This window comes from Ornithodoros turicata, chromosome 1 (assembly GCF_037126465.1).
Source record: "Ornithodoros turicata isolate Travis chromosome 1, ASM3712646v1, whole genome shotgun sequence".
Lineage (NCBI taxonomy): Eukaryota > Metazoa > Arthropoda > Arachnida > Ixodida > Argasidae > Ornithodoros > Ornithodoros turicata.
Window position 1 is genome coordinate 215001983 of NC_088201.1, and position 18199 is coordinate 215020181.

Genomic DNA, 18199 nt, shown 5'->3' on the forward strand with positions numbered 1-18199 from the left:
ACTTCGTTCGGGGAGTTCAATGAGGAGGCCTCTAGCCTCTACAATCTCACGGCCTAACCTTGAACAGTGTCTGTAGATAGGGTCTGTAGCAGTACTTCCAAGGTTGCCACCTTTCGTAGTGAAAAATACCGGCTGAGGGAGAGGAGGTGGAATAGAGGGAAATGAGGAAATGTACGCGGGAAAGGGAAAGTAAGTGAGGGGTGGACAGTATACAGAGAGAGAGAGAGAAAGAACGAGCGTACTGGCTCAAGACAACAATGATAATAATAATGAATAACTAAGAAAACGACTGGTGACTACGGAGTTGGGTCTGTGCTCCAGATTTATTCAAGCTGCAGCGGAATGTTGAAAGGAAAACCCCGCAAAAGCCCCTATGAAAGGTGTTGTGTCACAAATACCGGCAAAAGGCTGCTGGTATCACCTTCCTACCGGCAACCGGCAGAGAGAGCAAATAACCGGCCGTGCCGGTATAATACCGGCCTGGCGGCAACCCAATCTGTAGACCAATCTTCGTTTACTGTATCTGATAAACAAAAGGAAAAGCAAAAGAAACCTCTTCCACCGTTGCAGCGGGGTTCTGAGTGAAAAATAGCAGACGACGTTCTTCGAAACCAATCAGGGGCTCCACTTGACGTCAAAATGACGCAAGCGGCTCGACGGCTCGTTCCGGGTATTGCCATCGTTGCGCATGGTCGCGATTTTCAAAATCGAATTCTGCGATATTTATGCACCTGTTGATAGTATTACTTCGCATGGTGCATTTTAATAAGCTTACTAACCGCTTGGTTAAAAAAAATGCTAGTGATTAAAGTGCTTTCCTAGCTCCTTTAATGTATCCTTGTACGCAACATTTAATTATCACTTATTTTTTGTTTTTCCGGTTATATACAGGGTAAAAAAATGTAACTGTGGCGACGTGCTCGCCGGAAAATTGTGGTACTTCCGGCAATTACCTTCTGGAAACTTTTGCTGTCATTTAGCAAGGCTTTGGACAATTTGTAAACAATGAATTTTTTTTATTAAACTTTGAAAATTGCCAGAAATATGAAGTCAATCACGGATAACCACAGGCCCACCAACAAAGACTATTCACAGTATAGCATCAGAAATAGTCGAAAAAAATTAGTAAGAATTATGATTTAGCCCCGCTTGCTTGATTGTCAAAAAGAAAAGCGCGCACGGGAGGTGCGGAGAGAGAAGGAAGTGTTGCCACCACCTTCCCCTACTTTGACCTTGATGCTGGTGACAACCTCTTATCACAAAGAAGGCAAAACAAAAGGTGAGACACTTCCTCCTCTAGACGCACATTTCGCGCACGCTTCTTTGCGAAAATCAAGCAGTCGGGGCTAAATCATCATTTTTAGTGCGGTACTGTTGCGATACAAGTTTTCGTCTGTGGTCTGCGGTTGCCTGTGGAGGACTTCATATTTTTGTAAAAAAAGTGAGGTTCGCTTGGATATTTTCAAAGTTAAAAAGTTTCCAGAAGGTATTTCCGGAAGCCCCACAATCCACCTGCGAGTACGTCGCCAGTTCGAATTTTTTATCACTTCAGTTAGATCCCCGCGTTCAGCTAAATTAAATAAGTGGCGAACGGATGCACTAATCGCAGAACTTTCTGTGTCCGTACGGTGCAACAAGTACGGTGCCTTACAAGCTGCACACCGTGTGAATGAGCGGGAGGCGCTCATTATTTAAATACAAATTCAAATGAGTTTCGTGAAAAGCATATAACTTCTAAAGCAGGGTGCCGTCGGCATTAAAATGGGTACTACCTCTTTTGAGACCTTCAGTGTACACCTTCTACAGAAAAATCTGCCACCGAAGTAGCCTGCCAATTAATGATTAATCATTAATTGGTTTCGGTTTACATATTTTTGTCGCGGCTGGTCGTGGTGAAGCTTAAAAAAGTTTCGCAAGGTGATATGCATCACTATATCGCTTAAATTCATTTAAATTCACGGGTTTTCATAGAAATCACAGTCGCAAAAAAAAAAACAAAAAAAATGCAAACATATGTTACACCTGACTATAAATTGCACAGTCGCCCGCGGGAAACTGCCAACACCGAACTTGGACTAACCTAATCATACTAATCAACGTGCTGTTTCGCCGTGTCCGCCATGATAAGCCAAACTGCCGTTAAAATGGCTTCCGTTCGCTAAAACGACTTGGACAGACACCGGACACCCGTGAATTTGAGTGGAATTATGCCGTGCTTAAACACGGCACATCGTCTTACGAAGCAATCGAGCATTTTCCAATTGTGTCGAGAACGTGAATTTGGAGGCCGGGGATTTCGCAACCGGGAATATCGACGCGTATTTAGAGTATATTGTATTTAAGGCCCTGTATTTTAAATACTATTTGTGGTATCTTGGTATCTTAATACTTTTTCGGGGGAGTATTTGTACTCTATTTCAAATACATTTTGTGGTACCTTCTACTCGATACTCTAACTACTTTTTGGATTGCCTCTCAGTTTTCCATTTTCTCTCTTTTTCTTTTCATTGGCATGCTCGCTCTGCGGGAATTTCCATTCCGACCCCGTACGTTGACCTGAATGTTTTCTTTTTTTCTGGAAGATAAGAATTCGAAGAGCAAAAGGTGTTATAATGAGTGCCCTGTAGCTGCAGCAGAGTTCTGCTAAATATTCCCTCTGACTCTGCTAGCCTTCTAGGACACCCCTGCTTGACAAGCTTCTACTTTTTCAATTTGTAAGGTACATATAATGTAATGTTTGTATGTAGTATGTTGTATGTATGACAGATCGGTCAGTGACCACCGCAAGCCCTGTTGGGGCTTTTGTATTTATGGACATAAAAAAGTCATTCTGTGTTGTCAGTTCGCAGAATGAAGCCAACGAAAGAGGCGCGTTCACTCCCATAGCCAAACCTTCGGACGATTTTCGAATATGTTTCGGAAACCGATAATAATATTTCAGTCAAATGCAAGCTTTGCTTACAACAAGAACATGCTTTCGACCAGGAAGACATCAAACTCACGTGTTTCAAACTCAAACGTGTCTTATACTCACGTTCACGTACTTTTCTACGACGCCTACCGAAGTATCTAGTGTATCTTAAATACTTTCGGAAGTATTTGCTACTTTAACTTAATTACTTTCATTTCAAGTATTTATACTCTATCTTAATTAAAATTTTTCGGCAGTACTTACTATCTTGTTTAAATACTTTTTGAGGTATCTTGTACATGTCTGCCTGCCAATGACAAGTGCAAAAGTGCACGTATAAAAATAATAAGGACCTGTGGTCGTTGGCTTTGTGTGTTTTTTTTTAGTGGTAGTACATTAGTATGGTGTGACGGAAAGGTTTTTTGTACTTCATATCTCAGGGAGCGGTATGCTACTTCTGTACCGATAAGGAACACTGGAAAGTTTTGCCCTCTTATTTCTTCTCTTCCTTTTCAACGATCATTTTTTTCTAACCAAGCCGTTTACATGACTGCTAGAACGTACCATGCGAAACATTGTGTTGTTGCTAGAACAGTTCTTATGTTGTCCTGTGTCAAGTGTGTTCAATTGTGCGTGTTGTGTTTTTTATTTTTTCACTCCTGTAACGGCAGGTCACATTATCACTGAATAAATAAATAAATGAAAGGTTGTTGCTTTTTGGGCTCTCACAAATGGGGTACCTACTACAAAGACAAAACAAACAAACTTTCGCTGGTACACAGGCAAGCTTTTTATCACCAGCAGAGAGAATCTCTCTGTCCCTCCAGGCTGTTTGGTATTTACCTTGGTATTTACAGACGAGAGGAGTGGTGATCCTAGTGATACTGGGCTGCGGGTGGAAATCGCTGGCTGGAGCAACAAACAAACAAAACTTCTGCGTGACTAATACTGTCTGATCTTTGCAGTCCCTATCATGTCTCGTAAGAGCAAAATATCTCATACGTTTTAATCACTTGTTTATTTACAGCAATTTACAAATGCACCATCTCCCATCCTCCATCTGCCTTTCTTCTGAGTGGTGGTTGAGTGTAAGGGACAAATTAGAAAAGTTGGATTGTACATGGGCACAGCAGTCGTTTGAGATATTGTGGATAAAAGATTGCTGTGGCCATAGATACCCTGCTAGCAGAGTGCAAGGCGTTGGTAATGGGAAGGGCTCCAAATGATATACACAATGTGAAGAGAGTCGTTCGCTTCCGGCTGCAAAAAAAGATGGAAAAGCAGGTGGCATTCAAAAGTAATCATAAACATAAGCAGAGCTAAGCTAAGCCAAAAGCTGAAGCACTGGAGCCAAAAGAGTCCGAGACTCAAGGGGAAATGAGTGTAAGGTCTCCAAAAGATAGACAGATATTGATAGTTTATTTGTCTGCCTGTACATTATGTGTTGTTACCTATGGGACTGCTAGGACAAGCCTGTTACGCACTCCCATAGGTAACAACACATCATGTATAGGTAGACGAATATAATCTTGTGAGGCAACATTTGGCATCTTGAGTAAATTAAAAAACTCCTGGATATAAAACAAGAGAAAGATCAAGACTACTATTATCGACCGATACATGCTGTAATATTAGAAAATTTAGCTTATCTTTGGTACGCAAAACACAGTTATAGAACAACATGGGTGAAATCCAAACCAAGCAAAAAATGCAAAAAGTAATCGGTGAACTCAAAGACAAACATACAACAGGGTTGTACATGCACGCAAGGAAATACACTGTAACTTTCCTCTCGAACAGAAAATAGTTATTGATCTGGTGTATATGAAATGGCAATCTATTCCATAAGTCTGGGCCAGTGTAATACAGTGAGTGTGTTCCATATTTTGCGTGCGGTGGGGATAGACGGAAGTAGCGAAATCCCGTCGTTGCAGATATGGGAAAACAATATTAGTGACCGTTACAATATGCGGCATGTCAGCAGTGCAGATTAAACTATATGTCATTAAATTAACTTTGTATTGTGTAACTAATAGGAACGAGAAAGGAAAAATGATGGAATTAGCTGCTGGGATTCTAAGTGTTGTTCGTAGTGCTAGCTTTGGAATCAGTAACAAAGACCGTACACTTCAGCTGCACAATTAAGGTGCGAGTGAACTAAGGTGTAATAGACTTTCAACATCATTGGAACAGGAAGGAACCTGATTTTTGACAAGGCATATAATGATGCAGTCATTTTACTTTTCAAGTGCTGAACATGACTATGCCAACTGAAGCGCTCATCGAGGATCACACCCAGAAGCTTAATATCTGACGCTCTAGGAAGAATGAGCAATCAGAATGCAACGGCAAATGAATCTATCGTTAGTTTCTTCTGTGGTGGATGAAAAACAATGTACATGAGAGAACTGATGTTCTGAGGATGGAACAATGTAATTTGTCTTCGCGAAGTTTGGAACTAATGTATTAAGAGAAAGCCAAGTTTTCAAGTAAAAGATTTGCTTTTAAGAATAGGTCCTCAGGGGTTGCACCTTCCAAAAATATGTTCGTATTATTGGCATATAAAATATAATTATTAATGTAGAAATTTTGGTACATTGTTGATAAAAACAAGAAAAAGAAACCATCCTAATGCGCTTGGGGTGAGATTTAATCTGCTGTCATTAATCTGTGCGAATTGCTGTCAGTTGTTTATTTAAACGACTGCTGGTAACAGCTGGTAAGTAGCTGGAGTGGTGTGACTCTAATACCATACTTGTCTAGTTTTAGTAGAAGTAAGTCATGTCTAAGAAGATCAGATGCCTCGGTCAGATCTGCAAATATTCCCATACTTAACTACCTCGAGTCTATATTAGTTTTAATTTTTTCCACTATGTTACTAAGCACCAATTCTGGGAGTCAGTGAATAAATTGTTGATGGTTTCGATAATTTTACTCGGGGAAGTAGGAATGGCTCTGGGGCAGTAACCACCAAGAAGTTATTTATTTTGTTCTTTGTAATTTAGATTAGTGGTAATATGTTCAATTTCCTAATAATTGGTAGGGGCAAGAAAAAATGTGTTTGGCTGTGATTCTATGTCTGGGCGTATCTCAGTAGGGGTTAGGAATTCCACACTGTTCTCTATGTTTGCAAAGTAGTCATTAAATATATTACCAATTAATTTTTGTTCTTCATAATCTACTATGGATGTTGCTTGAGTAAGTTCCCTGATCCATGCCCCTGCTCATAACCTTCTGCATGTAATACTGTTCCTTGGCAGATTTCAATGAACAACATGAAGTATTTCTGTACGTTCTAGGACGGCAATGTAATTCCTTACTGTTGGCCGGTCTTTTTGCATACAAATTATTTTTGTGCTTAATAAAGACTTCAAGAGACCTGACGTTATCCACAGAACTGTGTCACCCCATTGTTATCCTCTTAGCAGCACTTGAAATTTTAGTGCTCAGTTTGGACATAAAGCACTGAACTCTCTGTTGTATATCCTTGCAGCTCGTGAACTGACATTCATGCACAGAAAAGTGTGATTCGGGAACAGTAAGGTCAACATACTCTTTGGTAGGAAATCTAGAGTTTGGTTCTACCCCAGTGTGCACCATAAAAGTCAGATAGTAATCTGTAATGTCACAAGGTATTGCACCTGAGATCATATCTTTCCTGTTTGGGTTACTAACTATGTGGTCCAAAAAAGTAACAGAACACATTTAAGCCATGGTGTGTGGGGATGTTGATCAAACCCATAGATATTGTGGGTATCGCAATAGTATGTACTACCAAGGTTGTCACTAAGTGTATTGATATTTAAATCACCTACTGTATTATATTATATGTAGTAATTGAAAGATAGTGCGGCTCCTCTAGGAAGAGCATGTGCCATTCTTTATATGTGAAAACCTCAGCCCAGCCAACAAAGTCATCTTAAGGGAGGCCGGAATATATGCAAAGCAACACAATTTTGCATTTGTATGAGTTTGCTACGCCCAATTTTTCTGAGACAGGTGCAGCAACAAGATAAGGTGCATCGTATCATGCACAGACATGACCTCTCACTGCTGTAGGTCGGCCCACACTGATGTTCTGTTCTCTATGTTTCTCTATGTTCTCTATGTGCCACACGTTTTAACATGTGGCTCCTCTAGGAAGAGGGGCCGCACCAGTGTTTACGCTACCCATTACCAGTGTTCGAAAAATTGCTAAAAGTTTGTTAAAATGTTTATTCGCACTTCGGATACTCAGAAGAATTCATGATGAGTGTGTATCACAGATCACAGAACCTATGTCATCTAAAGAAAAACTAGTCATGAAAAAAGAACAGAACATCAGAGTGGGCCGACCTACAGCAGTGAGAGGTCACGTCTGTGCATGATACGATGCACCTTATCTCGTTCACTCTGTCTCAGAAATATGGGGCGTAGCAAACTCATACAAATGCAAAATTGTGTTGCTTTGCATATATTCCGGCCTCCCTTAGGATGACTTTGTTGGCTGGGCTGAGGTTTTCACATATAAAGAATGGCACGCGCCATTATGGGCCTAGAACACTTGTAAGGTTCAGTACCTCGGTACACTGTGGTAAGCTTTTACAAAAAACACCTCTCCTTCGTAACAGGGAAGATGGACATCTGATGCTGGAAAAGGAGGAGGATGCAAAAAAGCAACAAGGGAAAGTGGTAAAAATGCTGCATGAAAAATGGAAGTCACTGAAAACGTTAGCAGGCTGTAGGGCTCGAACCCACATCTTCTGGATTGGTAATCGGTAATCCAGAAGATGTGGGTTCGAGTCCTACAGCTGGCTAACCTTTTCAGTGACTTCCATCTTTCATGGTTAATTTCTTAGGCAACTTGAGGCCTTGTATGTGATTGTCCCTTCTATGTTGTTCCAGCCTCAGAACATCAGTTCTCTCTAGTGAAGTGGTGCTTGTGTTCAGATCGCCTGGAAACACATTTACATATCAGGCTTTTGGAATTAATTATTTCTGGATACTCATATTGACCGTCTGAGGAAGCTATGCAGCAGATTGATGACAGGCTCTTGCAAAAGGGTCAAGGCAAAAGCATTATGCCTACTTGGCATGACTCCTCAGTGACGATGATCAGGCACACTTGATATACTGGTGCAGATACATCCGGTAGGTGGTCTCCTAACTGCGAACATTAGAAAAGCAAGCATGTTACCATGAATGTGAAACACAGCCATAATCCTGCTGAGTGTCCTGAGTATAGCAGTGGTCTCAAAGAACAAACAAAAGAAAGCTGGAACTTAACTGATACAGGATTGGCAATGGGAGAAATAAGGCAAGACACATATCAACATATCCTTTAGTATCAACATGTGGACTACACAACAAATCCAAAGGATATGCTATTCTACATTTTCCAAAAATGACACTAACATTTGAGTCGAAGTCCCTAAATACAGAAATTTCTGAAAAATAAAAAGGGAGAGTCCCGAAACGAATTTTGGAACTGTTTTGTAAGGTCTGGTTGTATGATACTGTGATTGAATGTTTTCAGCTTAGGCTCAGTGAAATATATGACCACGGAGCAATGAGCTACACGTGTCCTACTGTGTCACAGAGCGGATATGATGACACACCTAAATGGGTGACATATGCCAGCCTGCTAAAAAAAAAGTCTGTAGTTTTTTGTGCGACACAGTATGAATAATTCACATTAGACTCTCATGCACTCCTTGCCTGGCATGCAAATCACAGACAAGCACAGTAGATGGAGAAAAGTATACTGTGTGTGACAGTGTCAGCAGCTATGGCATAGAAAATGCGTTACTATGATCGAGGACCCTGCCTGCGGTTGTCCTCCACGGAAAACCGTAACTGTAATTTCAAAGACTGCGTAGGGCTCCATGAAAATGTTGGTGGTGCGCTACTCACATTCAGTATTCAAGGAGGCCAAATATGCAAAAACCTTCATTATATACATCTATACAATGAATGTTAGAAGGAATTTCTGAGCCTAAGAAATTTTCATTCGTTGTATGCACGATCAGTGTATGAACTTTTACCTGTTAAGTGAGAGAAAGACTTTGGTAGCAGATTGCTTCTGCAGAGGTGAAGACTTCATTAAATCAAAGATCAGCACACTTGGTCCCCATCATAGAGACCAACCACGAGGACAGTGAAGGCTTGCAGTAACAAAGAAAACAGGTTTCGATCATCGGAAGGACTGCTTTTCATAGAAGACCTGCAAGTAATAGAAATATTTTTACGTGAGTTTCACATACATAAAATGGCCATGCATGTCGGTCATTATTGGGCACATGCAGTGTTCACTGGAACCATCGTCTATTTTGCCCTTGACCTGACTACTTTTAATTAGATCAGTCTGAAATCCTTACTTGACGAAAAACAAAATGCCTTTGAACAGCGCGGCACATTATGAGCAGATTCATTTCATGTGTGATTGCATATGAAAGTAAGAAGCAAAAAAGAAAGGTTACTGTCTAGTTATTGTTAAATACCACGGACTGTGCTGTAATGTGCTGAGCAAAAGTAAGAGCAAACAATCAGAGCTTTTGTTGTCATAAATATCTCTGATGTCAAGCGTCCCCAGTATTCTTGATGAAGGTAGACTTTTCCTCATCTTGTACATGAGCAACAGGTACAGTTGATCTGTTCAGTTGTAACTAGCAATCATCCTTTGAACTGTTCTCTGCTTCAGCAATGCCAGCAGAACAACGGAAGTGTTACCTGCGATGACTTTATGCTGCATCACCTGAACAGTGTGTATGGTACGTGTTTACCTGCTGTCTGTGTCTCAAAATTTGGAATATATTGCTCACAGAAATAAGAGGTGCCAATTGTCTGTGTAAGAAGTTACGTGAATATAAATAATTAGAACTTCTACATATTTGTATATATTTGGGCCCTTGTGTAGCTCTGTTTGTACCCTAATAATTCGATGTTCTATTATCATTTCTGTTTCTTTTTCCCTTGCCGCAAGTGTCTCCACTAGCATTTGCTATTGACCCCTCGGCACAGGTACGTATATATGTTAAATAAATAAATAAGTAAAAATGAATGGAGAGTACCCTGGCAAAAGGATCAAATAGTTACACATGTGTGGTGAGTGATCGCTTTAAGTTAAACTTCTCGGCAAGTATTGCAAGCAGCAATAAGTGTTCTTTTCTGTCTTTTCGTCAGAAAAAAAGAGGCTAGAAGCATTCGAGGAAGAGGATATTATTAATGGAGAAAAAATAGATTGGAGGCTGTTTCAAGCACCACTCAGAACATGGTCTGAATCACTTATCAATTTTTCTCTGGACAGCGTGCAGAGAGAGAGAAAAAGAGGGACTCCATATACAAAACACTTTAAGCACTGCACATGGGTATCCGCTCCATGTCAGTTCACTTTACGAGACACAAAAAACCAAAATTGCCAAAAATGTACTTTACCTGACTCTCAGTTTTTCTGAAACGTTAGTGTAGAAAACTTCGAGAGGATCAATTAATGGCTAAGATATGATGCACACGTACAGGGTGGATCAGGGGGGCAACATCCATTAATTGGGTGGATTGTACCTTGGTAAGAGTGCAATGCTGTGCGTACTGGGGTAGCGTACATATGGTGAATGAAAGATTTGTACATGGGCTCTGATTTTTCCATAATGCCCTTGTAATTAGTAACTACGATCAAGTATATCATGTACAGAATTGTTTGGAATCATCAAAGTCTTAGTCAAAGCAATTATGCAAGTTTTCAGGAACCATGTTATTTAAGATAAAAAAATTTGGCGAAGGGGACAGAACAGGCCTCCGAAACGGGTATAGGTGAGCAAGCCTTGTGTTGTCAGATGGGTAAATATGAGTGACTGAAGCCAAATTTCGATCAGCATATATAATAATAATAATTTATTTCACCAATGACACTTGGTGAGGGGATACAGACAAAAAGCTGCAAGAACTGCAGCCTGACGATGTCTGAGCCCCCTTTAATATCAGGCGACAAAAGGCAAATAAGATGCCACATGTAATTTGGCTCTAAAGCAAGTCAAGGAAGAGAAAAGATTTGGAAAGGAGGACGGAACTGGTCTCAGAGACAAGTAGAAGGCTCGCCTTATCTTGACAGAGGAGTAAGTATTAGCACCATTGGTGCCAAATTTGTGCTAAGCATATCAGGAGGCAAAGGGAAATCAGATGCCGTAACTTATGTTGCTCAAAAAGGAGGTTATTGGGGAAAAAAGGTCTCAGAGAGGAATAAGGGCTTGCCTAATGTTGCGATTTCACCTGTGGATGATGAAGTTGAAATAACAAGACGGGATATTTTAGCAAATGTCAGTGTGGTGACAACTATAAGGATACCTTGAAAGATGTATGGCGTGAAATGCACATAGAAAGAGGAAGCCAAATTACGCGGCCTTCGCTTTTAAGCTCTGCGATATCAACCAGAAGAAAACACAGCAGGTGTAGCTTAGTTTTTCCATGCTCACATTGAGTGAAGAAAGCATTTCGTCTGAATGTAAGATGTGTCTTGAGTATGCTTGGAACACAGGCAGGGAGCCACTGCAAATAAATCGCTTGTAAAATGAAGCATACTTGTTTTTAGTGTTGAAAAAGCCATTCTTACACAGAGTACATGTGTTCATGCACATGCATTTATTCTGGGAAAATCTTAAGTAATGCCAAAGGATATAAGATGTGCACCTGTTAAAAAGCTCAATGAGGGTTCCTGACTCCATCCAGATGACAGTTGTGTTTACAATATGGGATGCCATGAAAGGTCAGTTGTAAGTCCCGCAAAAGAACATAAGATAAATACCTAACATAAATATATAGTGTGAGCCCCCCGACGAAGTAAGTAGTGCTCGGAATGGTGCGAGTTTCTCCCGAGATGTTCATCTGGGCCCGATGAACAGAATAAATGCAGTTAATCAACCTTATTCGAGAAATAAATATGCATTTAGTATAAATGTAAGGTGTGTCATGCATATGTTTAGAATACAAGCAATGAGCGATCCCAAATAAATCGCTTTTTAAATATAGCAGTTTTGTTTTGGGGTTGTTGTAAAAGAAGTACATGTTCTTATAATTGCTTTTATTCGGAGTAAAAGTTTAAGTCGGCCAAAGCCCAGTAAACCAGAAATATCCTAGGTACGTCCCACAAAGGTCGCACACGTCGCACATATCCACCACGTCTATGCGACGTTACCTGTACGTCCACAATGTGACTTCGAAAAGTGTCTTACTTTGTATATCCCTGGGACATCTGGTAGATGTAAAAAGAAGGGAGCAATCACGCGTTATTCTTCGGAGTGATCTACGACACGTGACCGTTAGTGGCATGACGTAAGCAAACAGGGAAAATTTTGGGGTTTACTACGTTATTTACCAAGTAATTACACTATAGGCGGTAGCTTGAGTTAAAAACACGATAGCTGCTAGGATGGGGTGTCAGGAACGTTCGCAGGTATAAGCTGACGTGGTTTGCAGACTCACAAATTAACTGTAAAGACGTTGTCACCGTTGCAAATGTGATACGCCACGCTTCACTTGATGAACGTACTCCAACAATTTGTATTGTTCAGTATATGCTCGCTCTGGTATCTCTTGAAATCCGCGTACGCGGGGGAGTGGCCAAAAAGGGAGCCTGCGTCTGATATGGTGAAAGGCGGGAGCACATTTATTAACGTGTGGTCTGCATTGGTCTTGGATTAGGGCCGAAAGGTCGCTGTGCACCCCTCCACAAGCGGGGCGTGCTGCCAAAAGTAGATGCCTTTTTGTTTAATTACTGTGTGCAGCATTTATTTGTTACAGCAATCAACAACTATCAATTTCAAATTGATTCAACGCAAAAATAGCATAAATTTTAAAATAGCCCCGGGACATCCAAATATCCAAAATAGATGTCTATGCGACGGTTCTGGGATGTGAAAACAGTAGGAATCTGGCAGTCGCATGGATGTACTTTCTACGTAAACGGGCTCTCTGTGAAGCACCCATGGATATCCTAACATCCAATTTGCGATATCGCCAGGATGTACCTGGGATATATATGGTTTACTGGGAGAATGGAACATGCGCACCGGCTAAAAAGCAGGGAGTGTTCCTGAAACTATGTAAATGATAGTTGTGTTTACGCTATGGGATGCCATGAAAGGACACCCACACGCATGACTTGTAGGTGCAAAGAACATAAGATAAATACCACACATAAATACGGTGAACCCCCCGACAAAATAACTATACTGCTCGGAATGGTACGAATCCCTCCCCGGAAGTTCATCTGGGCACGATGAACAGAATAAATGCAATTGATTGACCTTATTCGAGAAATAAATATGTGAAAGATTGGAGCACAGACGAGCAGACTGGTCGACGAGCCACGGCTACTTCGATCGATCACTGTGAAATAACTACTGCTCGGAATGGTACCAATCCCTCCCCAGATCTTCATTTGGACCCGATGAACAGAAGAAATGCAATTAATCGACCTTATTCGAGAAATAAATATGTGAAAGATTGGAGCACAGACGAGCAGACTGGTCGACGAGCCACGGCTACTTCGATCGATCACTGTGAAATAACTACTGCTCGGAATGGTACCAATCCCTCCCCAGATCTTCATTTGGACCCGATGAACAGAATAAATGCAATTGATCGACCTTATTCGAGAAATAAATATGTGAAAGATTGGAGCACAGACGAGCAGACTGGTCGACGAGCCACGGCTACTTCGATCGATCACTGTGAAATAACTACTGCTCGGAATGGTACCAATCCCTCCCCAGATGTTCATTTGGACCCGATGAACAGAATAAATGCAATTGATCGACCTTATTCGAGAAATAAATATGTGAAAGATTGGAGCACAGACGAGCAGACTGGTCGACGAGCCACGGCTACTTCGATCGATCACTGTGAAATAACTACTGCTCGGAATGGTACCAATCCCTCCCCAGATCTTCATTTGGACCCGATGAACAGAAGAAATGCAATTAATCGACCTTATTCGAGAAATAAATATGTGAAAGATTGGAGCACAGACGAGCAGACTGGTCGACGAGCCACGGCTACTTCGATCGATCACTGTGAAATAACTACTGCTCGGAATGGTACCAATCCCTCCCCAGATGTTCATTTGGACCCGATGAACAGAATAAATGCAATTGATCGACCTTATTCGAGAAATAAATATGTGAAAGATTGGAGCACAGACGAGCAGACTGGTCGACGAGCCACGGCTACTTCGATCGATCACTGTGAAATAACTACTGCTCGGAATGGTACCAATCCCTCCCCAGATCTTCATTTGGACCCGATGAACAGAAGAAATGCAATTAATCGACCTTATTCGAGAAATAAATATGTGAAAGATTGGAGCACAGACGAGCAGACTGGTCGACGAGCCACGGCTACTTCGATCGATCACTGTGAAATAACTACTGCTCGGAATGGTACCAATCCCTCCCCAGATCTTCATTTGGACCCGATGAACAGAAGAAATGAAATTAATCGACCTTATTCGAGAAATAAATATGTGAAAGATTGGAGCACAGACGAGCAGACTGGTCGACGAGCCACGGCTACTTCGATCGATCACTGTGAAATAACTACTGCTCGGAATGGTACCAATCCCTCCCCAGATCTTCATTTGGACCCGATGAACAGAATAAATGCAATTAATCGACCTTATTCGAGAAATAAATATGTGAAAGATTGGAGCACAGACGAGCAGACTGGTCGACGAGCCACGGCTACTTCGATCGATCACTGTGAAATAACTACTGCTCGGAATGGTTCCAATCCCTCCCCAGATCTTCATTTGGACCCGATGAACAGAAGAAATGAAATTAATCGACCTTATTCGAGAAATAAATATGTGAAAGATTGGAGCACAGACGAGCAGACTGGTCGACGAGCCACGGCTACTTCGATCGATCACTGTGAAATAACTACTGCTCGGAATGGTACCAATCCCTCCCCAGATGTTCATTTGGACCCGATGAACAGAATAAATGCAATTAATCGACCTTATTCGAGAAATAAATATGTGAAAGATTGGAGCACAGACGAGCAGACTGGTCGACGAGCCACGGCTACTTCGATCGATCACTGTGGTGGTGGTGGTGGTGGTGGTGATAGGGCTTGCCGTTGTCGGCCTCACGTATGTGGGCAACGTCACGACTCACGCCCTGGGGGAATGTGCGTCCTGGGCCGGATCGATCACTGTGAAATAACTACTGCTCGGAATGGTACCAATCCCTCTCCAGATGTTCATTTGGACCCGATGAACAGAATAAATGCAATTAATCGACCTTATTCGAGAAATAAATATGTGAAAGATTGGAGCACAGACGAGCAGACTGGTCTACGACCCACGGCTACTTCGATCGGTCACTGCGAAATAACTACTGCTCTGAATAGGCAGAAATCCTGCCCCAGAAGCCTAGGAAGCTTACTTGACGAGATGAAGAGGTAAGAACAAGTGACACACTTACCCTGTTTAATATTAAAACTGGGCTCACTTGACTAAACAACAAGCGAGGCTTCTCGAACGGCATGGGGACAAAATAGCCAGTGATCCACTATATGCCAACGCAGTCGGCACATAGTCTCGTTCCCAGGGTCGAACTAGAGCTTCTCCTATCTTGAATATGTGACTCACTCGGAATGTTGGGTTGCCGAATTCTAGCGAACGTTACATTGGGATTGCCACGTACGTTGACTGTTTCGAACAATGTGTATCATCTGCGGGAAGTTGTTGAATGTAACGATATAGTGAATTGGGGATTTCACAGGCTTCGACGTTCAATCTTGCCGTGCTGCTTGGGCATTTGTGCAACACGGGTACGTACCATTTTCTGTTCAGTCAATATGGGGTGTACGCGGGCAATATGGGGCCCATATTGCCAAGATTTTCCGAATATTGGCTCACAGTGGGCAACATGGGGCTCATATTGCCAGGATATTCCCCATATTGGCGAAACGGGTCCCATATTGGACGGGTCTGGATTGGCTGGGTCCCAAACGGGTCCCAGCCAATATGGGCCCAATATTGTGTGCTGCTTGGGAATGAACCGCAGCTATTGTGAGACTCCCATTGGCAACCAGCAAACAGACTTACCCGTACCGGACAGACTCTGTGAGGGTCTGTGAATTCTGTGCCTTTTAACTACTGCAGAGTTAACGTGTGTGAATGCTGTGGCTAACAAAACAGGTATCAAGAAGAACTGTTACTTTGTCATTGCCATGTCACTTTCGATAATCAAATTTGGCATTTCGTAGTGGCAGAAATTGTTGGTAGCCCTGTAGGTCGTATAGCCTCACTCTTATTTTAGTAACTTTTTCTCAGGAAAATGACGGAAGGGAGTGTAAATTTCTCATTGTATTTTTCCTTACAAGCTGTTTTCTTTTTGTTGGGAGGGGGGGGGATTGGGTGCAGCCACACTTGTACATGTTTCCGAAAAAAAAAACGAACTACATAGCATTACACGTTACCACGAAAAAAAGGAACTAAATACGTTACCCGTTACCAAAGTAACAAAAGGAACGCGTTCCCGTTACTCGATACTAACGAGTTACTCTTACGTTACCACGCTATTACAGAGCCACAACCATGTCAAAATTGACACGTGCTTCGTTTGGTCTGACAATTTCCATGGAATTCGCTTTGAAGAATAGCTGGTACTCGAAAAGGCCATCGGTTATTTTTGGTGCGTTTGCTCGAAACAGCCTCCGTGACAAGAGTGAAAAATTGCTGTGGACAGCCATGGTTGTGTGGGGACCAACGACGACGACTACCGCAACGGAGGGCACGCGCTACGTGCCGCAGAATAAACAGTTGATCTCTGGGCTTCCTACTGTGTGGTTGACTGCTAGTTAGCTCCCATCGTTGGTGACCCGAACATTCGAACACCTCGGACTATTCGGCCTTCTTACCACCCTGAATTCTCCATCTTCTGCACCGCGCTTCCCAGGCTCACTTAACGTCATTCCCAGGAGGAAGCTGCCTTTGTTCACCCGGCAACAGAGGCCACTCACCGCACGGCACACCAACACCATGCGCAAGTTCCACCTTCGGCAGTCATCGTCGTCAGACCCATGTCATCGGGCAAGACACGCATGCAAGACACCCAGCATTACCATCACCTGCCGGCCGTGACACCAGAGCTCGCCTCGTGCTCGCCGAGCGGTCGCGCTCGTCACGGCAGCCGCCGTCGCCCTGCCTGCAGCTGACGTCTCGGCAGCTCACCAGCGCGGCGAACAACGCCACCCACGCGCAGCAAACACGGCTTCCCTCCTCACTTCACAGCCCCGCATACCTTCTGGCGCACATCGCCAAGGGCCTTTCATGCCACTCATCGAGCCAGCACGCATTCATTTTCACGAGTCCTTGAGCCCCGCACTTGCCTTCCTGGACCACATCATGCTTAGTCCTCTTGGCCATACTCCCCTATATACACCAATTGCTCATAGCCTCTGCTGGCATTACCACAGCTGCCGCTGTGTCTGGGAAGGGGAGTGCCGTGGGGACCAACGACGACGACTACCGCAACGGAGGGCACGCGCTACGTGCCTCAGAATAAACAGTTGAACACTGGACTTCCTCGTGTGTGGTTGACTGCAAGTTAGCTCCCACAGTTGCATCAAATACAGCCACCTTTGTTTGATTCATGTGGTGCATGCCTCTGATTAGTAGCGAGGCTGACTCTCCTTTTTTTGTTCTGTAAATTCAAGGTCAACAGCTGCTTTTATCCCCTTATTTTGGCACCACTGTTAGGAGGCTGCACGACGTCAGCGCGATATTGTGCGTTGATGTTCTGATAAATGTGTGATATATCTGATATGTTCTGATAATACTAATAAATGCTACAAGAATGTCTACAAGCCGTTGTATAAGCTAGCTCTTTGCATGGGTAACCTTTCCTTTCTTTTAGTAAACATAACCGCCCCCCCCCCTCGTTGTAAGCCATGAAATCAGCCAAGGTTATCGGTCCTACTCACAGCACGGCATTGGCTCCACGAGGTATGCGATTGATTCGTGGAAAGCAGTGCCTTTAACATGTAATCCTCGATACGGTAACTGCTACAGCTAACTAAAATGTTGTGGACGCTTACCTTAGCGCGCTTCTTCAAATTCGAATGCGACGAGTGGGATAAACACGGTCATTTTCATTTGGGAAGGCAGAGAAGACACTAAAATACTACATTCCCGTCACCTTCTGTCGCCTTCACCCTGACGGTCTCGTCCAACCCAGGCCACACTCACGTGATTATCATCTGTGACATCTTATAATCCAACGAATGATCCTCACTGGAGCCCACAAGTGT